At 44.4% G+C, this 6,002-nt stretch overlaps 1 pseudogene; it reads right to left on the minus strand.

The window, feature by feature from the left end:
• Positions 1-4,347: 4,347 nt before the first annotated feature.
• On the minus strand, positions 4,348-5,660 carry LOC143963067 (large ribosomal subunit protein uL3 pseudogene; annotated as a pseudogene).
• Between the last annotated feature and the right edge of the window lie 342 nt (positions 5,661-6,002).

A 6,002-nucleotide genomic window follows, 5' to 3' on the forward strand; every position in this document is an offset into this window, starting at 1 on the left:
TACATTCCTGTCCTCACCCCACACCCCTTTACATTCCTGTCCTCACCCCCCCCCCCCCACCCTTTTACATTCCTGTCCTCAACCCCCATTCCCATTCCTGTCCTCTCCCCCCATCACATTACTGTCCTCACCCCCCCCCATCACATTACTGTCCTCACCCCCCCATCACATTACTGTCCTCAGCTTCCCACCTTTACACCACCCTCCTCCTCCAGACTCCTGTCCTTGTCCCCAGGGCTGGATTAACATAGGGGCTATTGGAGCTGCAGCTCCAGGCCCCTACCTTAATATAGGCCCAGCCACCCAAAAAGGACATGGAAGGCAATGGGTCAACAGGAAGAGATCTCCCCTGACGGGCCCTGCATTCCACATGCACCGCCGGGGCAGGGTGGTGGGATTGAAAATGGGCACTGCATGAGTGGTCCTAACAGAAGCCTGGGGCACGTCAATGCAGGCTCTTACAGAAGTCTGGGGCTTCCATAGTGTTAGGCCTGCACAGCTGCACTCTTTCAGCTCAGAGTGCACACCGATGCACGGCCCTTACAGAAACTTGGCAAATCAAATGGCAGGCTTCCCTAGTGTTATGCCTGTGCGGCTGTGCACTTTTGAGTTTGGGCGCATGCCAGCACAGGCTCTTGGAAAGCAGAAGGGTGCCCAGTAAAAGGCCCACCAAAATCCTCAGCACCAAGCACATGATGCTCTTAATCCGGCCCTGCTTGTCCCCCCTTCACATCATCCTCGGCTTACCCCACATCCCTCACAGCAGTGACACTTCTCTTTAATGTCCTACCTACGAGGGCAGAAGGTAGGAGGCACATCAGTCTAGAGCTGACATCGGAGGCAGTACAGCCCTGCATGGATGGCGGGAGGCAGAAGGCTGACATCGGAGGCTGGACAGCACTACATGAACGGGGGGGGGGGGGAGGATAACACCACAAGAGGACAGCTCAAGAAGGACACAGCTTTTCCTGTTAACTAGCTTGCAATTGGTTGCTAGCAATCAATCACCTGCTAGTTAATTTGGCAGCTCCTGTCCTCCATCCAGAGCTGTACTGTGTTGTCATCCTCCTGCCATTCTTCTGGAACTGCCTGCCTTCAATGTCAGCTTGATGAGAATGACAGCAGTGAGGATGGCTGAGTGAGCTTCAAAAAGGCAGGACCGATGCCAGCCTGGATGGAACAGTGACATAGTATGCCATTTAGTGATGTCTGTAGTATAGTATAGTTATTGGAGATCCTTTCTAGGTGAGTTTAAAGAGGAATGCAAGGCTTCTTCATAAAAAATTTAAAGTTAGCAGCTACAAATACTGTAGCCGCTGACTTTTAATATTAGGGCACTTACATATATATAGTTACATAGTTAGTAAGGTTGAATAAAGACACCAGTTCAACTTGAGTGAGTGTCTACAATTGTCCCTATCCCTGTACATTGCACAATTACATCAGTCCCTACCCTCAAGGAGCCCACAATCCAAGGTCCCCATTCATATACTAGGGCCAATTTGGGACAGAAGCCAATTAACCTACCTGCATGTCTTTGGAGTGTGGGAGGAAACCAGAGTACCCGGAGGAAACCCATGCAGGCACAGGGAGAACATGCAAACTCCAGGCAGGTAGTGTCGTGGTTAGGATTCAAACCAGGGAAACCCTTTTTACTGCTAGGTGAGAGTGCTAACCACTACACCACTGTGCCACCCTACACCACTGTGCCGCTGGATGCCTTACCTGTCCAGGCATCCAGCAGCATCCTCACCCAAGATGATTATTCAAGTGCTGGTGCCGCCATCTTGACTAAGAGAAACTGGCAGTGAAGCTTTGTGGCTTCACAGCGGTTTCCTACTCTGCATGTGTGAAGCACACTGCGCTTTGTGAATGGGATGCAGTCTTCTGGGACATGTGAAGTCCCAGGTCTCACAATCAGCAATATCAACGAGATGGTGGTGCTGCCAGGGTGAGTAATAGGGGAGGGGGTTGGGGCCCACCCTGTCAGGTGGACTGTGCACTGTCCCAGGATATCCAAGGGCAACCGTGGTAGAAATCATATGTAAGTTTAGTAGGCCAACAAATATATCACCTGATACATTTTGCAATGGCAGTTGTTTAAAATGTTATAGGTTTTGGTTGTGTGTCTGATGTTTGCTGCCAATTAATTTTCAAGGAAGTATACAATCTCTTGCCATTATTTTTAAAACTGTGAAAGTATTGAACAGAATGTCAGTTAAAATGAATGTCATATTTTAATAGAGAACTCCAGAAAACTGGGTGTTTTTGGAAGTGGTGGGTTTAAGAGAATCCTGTGTCCTCTTTATGCCAATTGATTTTAAAGGAAGCATACAATCTCTTGCCATTATTTTGAAAACTGTGAAACTATTGGACAAAATGTTTGTTAAAATTAATTTCTTACTTAATAGAGAACTCCAGAAAATTGTGTTTTTTGGAAGTGGTGGGTTTAAGAGAATTCTGGGTCCTTTTTATGTCTGTGGTCCAGTAATAATGCTACATGAATGTTCCATTGCTTCCAATTTTTCCATCGGTCCTCTGCCTGTACATGTTTGATAAGCAAGAGGTTTGAAGAGTATGGAGAATTTTGACATACATAGACTGAATATCATTTCTTTTTCAGGACAAAGAATATGCAGAGCTTGTTGAACTGGTTTGTATAGCCAACTCCTCGTACCCTTCTACACAAGTTCCCTATTTTCTAAGTTTGCATTTACATTTTGGTATAAACTATATTAAAAAAAATATTTTGTCACAATGAGTTCTATCATTTTTTTATGTATATACAGTAAATCTAATTCGATGCAAATCTAATTTTCTAAAACAATGTTTGTGAATTATCCTTGTCTGATGCTGCAGAATAAAATGTTTGCTTTGTGCACAGTTTCTAATAATGCATTAAAAGCATCACCTTTTATAAATGAAGTGAAAGAAGCCTGTCTGATCCTGAGCAAGTGTGAAGATATGCTCAGGTGAACTTGGACACAGGTTTCTTTGAAGTGGTCAATCACTCATTAGCTTTTGAACATCTTTTCTCAGGCATCCTAGACCAAAGTACACCCACGGATGTTTTCAATGCGTGCTGCACCCACTGGTGCTGGCATGCATCAGTTATGTCTCTCAGTACAGCCGTAATAAAGCAATTGTTTGGCCTACTATAGTACGTTGATATGAATATACCTACTGTGTGAGAGGTGGCGCAAAGGAAGGAAATTTTATTATGTGTGTTTGTGTTTCCGTGAGACCATTGATGCAAGGATGATTACAGCAGTTAGGGTACTGCTAATGAATGGTTTTGTGTGTATACATGTGATCACATTGATTGCAAATCATCCGTTTTTGTTTTTACAAAGATCTATTATGTTAGAGCGGTGTATTTCATATTGAAGAGTGCAGGCTGTATTATTCTCATGTCATGAGTTGGGTCCTCTTCATCTGTCATCTGTTTATAAGATAAAAAGTGTATTTGCATGTATTTATCTTATATAGTTACAAGGGTTAAAAGCACAGGTGGATGTTGCAGGATTTGAATACGTTTAATAAATAGACATGCACTACAATCTGCACAAATTTTGTACTTATATTCTCCTGGATTATATGTAGGGAGGAGCCGAACACACATGGATTTCAGGGAGATTCGGCCAAACATACCAAAAATTCAAATGCCGAATCTGTAACCCATTGAAGTCAATATGAGCCAAATCTATCTGTTTTAAAGGCATTGCACACTTTCAAAAGTTTTTGTTGTTTTACATAGTTATATAGTTAGTAAGGTTGAATAAAGACACCAGTTCATCCTGAGTGAGTGTCTACAATTGTCCCTATCCCTGTACATTGCACACTCACATTGGTCCCTACCCTCAAGGAGCTCACAATCCAAGGTCCCCATTCATATACTAGGGCCAATTTCTGGACAGAAGCCAATTAACCTATCTGCATGTCTTTGGAGTGTGGGAGGAAACTAGAGTACCCAGAGGAAACCCACGCAGGCACAGGGAGAACATGCAATCTCCAGGCAGATAGTGTCGTGGTTGGGATTCGAACCAGCGACCTTTTTTACTGCTTGGTGAGAGTGCTAACCCCTACACCACTGTGCTGCCCACTAACCAGGCATTAATGCAGTGCTATTCCTAGTGCTGTTTGTTTGCCCTCCCTTGTAATGATGGGCTCCCGTGTCATGGCTGATTAATTCCCCTATGTCCAAGATTTACTACAGAGTTAGCCTGTCCCCAATGGCTAAAGGGACAGCCCAGCTTCCTGTTCCAGGTCATAGCAATACAACATAACATCACAAATGTGGGAGTACTAATGCCATAAAAACACTTTATCCAGCTACACAGTAAGCTCTTTTTTTTTTTTTGTATAGAATATTTTATTGAGACCTAGCTGGGACAAAGCCAAATAAATGGAACAGATCAAGCTTCGATTTATGCGGTCTCCTCCTTTGCCAAACGGCCTTTCTTGAGTGGTCCCATAAAAGCCTTCTTTTCCTCTGCTGTCTGGAAACGACCATGTCCAATCTTAGAGGTGGTGTCAATGAATTTAAGATCAATCTTCTCCAAAGCACGGCGACTGGTCTGCACAAGCAGGGACATGCGCAATGTGAGAACTCGTTTCTTGGTCCCAATAACACAACCTTTTAGCATAAGAAAGTAATTTTTCACCTCTCCATAGTGAACAAAACCACCCAGACGGTTGATGCTCTTGTCTGAAAGGTCATAATCAGTTGAAGCATTGTTCTTCACAAGTTTACCATCCTTTGAGTGGTAGCCCTGTCCAATTTTGTAGATCTTCTTGTTGACCTCAGTCCAGTGATGGTATCCCTTTTGGCCAGCACGAGCCACAGAAAAGGCAACACGAGCAGGATGCCAAGCTCCGATACAAGCAACCTTTCGCAGAACCCTGTCTTACGTGGCAGCTTCTTTGTGTGCCAACGGCTAGTCACACCTTTGTAACCCTTTCCCTTTGTGACTCCAATGACATCAATCATTTCATCCTGCCCAAAGACTCCAGTCACTGTTACCTGCTGCTCTAGCTTCTCACTGGCCCAATCAACCTTCTGAGCCACTGTACCACCATTAATTTGGATCTCCATGAGATGTGACTTCTTCTGCCTCAAAGGTAAAAGGTGCATCTGTGTATGTGCAATGACCCTGATGACCTGGCAGTATTTCTTCATGCTGCTAAAGTCTTTCTCCAGCTGCTTCTTGCCTTCGTCATCTTGCCACTTCTTGCAGTATTTGGTAAAGGCCTTCTTCTTTGACTTATACCAGTTCTTATAGAAGCGTCTTTTGCATTCATCACTAATGTGTTCAGCAAAGATGGTCTTGAAGCTGCGGAGACCACGTGGAGTCTGGACGTAACCCACAATGCCAACGATAACCATGGGAGGAGTCTCTACAACAGTCACCGCCTCGACAACTTCCTTCTTGTTTATCTTTGAGCCAGGCCTGTCCACCTCCCTGACAATGTGGGTCATACCAGCTTTATAACCCAGGCAAGCTGTTAGATGGATTGGTTTGCTTTGGTCATCTTTAGGGAAGCTCTTGACCTTGCCACAATGTCTCTTGCTGTGCTTGCAGGGCAGGAAGCCTAGAGAGCCATGCCTTGGAGCTGAGAACTTTCGGTGAGACATCTTAGCTGGTAACCGAACTGGAAGAGAGACACAGTAAGCTCTTTACTTGTCTGTGAATGCTCTGTCCATTTGTGTCTGTCAGATGTAATTAGCTGTCACCTGTACCAGCACTAGACAGAGATCCAGGGATTGTTAGATATGTCGTTTCTTTACAGTAAGTGTCAGTTCTTAGACTATACACAGAGGTCATGCATTAGCATGTGCAGTGCCGTGCTGCATGATTCATTTTTAAACTCAAACAGAAATGTCCAACACCAGAATATGAAGATTTAAGATGCAATAAATAGCAGCTGGAAGGCCATGTTGGAGAGATAGAGGATACTTTTCAGCCAACGTGCATAGATGTTAAAGAGGCAATGAAAATATC

This window comes from Lithobates pipiens, unplaced genomic scaffold (assembly GCF_037356315.1).
Source record: "Lithobates pipiens isolate NorthernLeopardFrog02 unplaced genomic scaffold, aLitPip1_a1.2 Scaffold_8, whole genome shotgun sequence".
NCBI classification, from domain to species: Eukaryota; Metazoa; Chordata; class Amphibia; order Anura; family Ranidae; genus Lithobates; species Lithobates pipiens.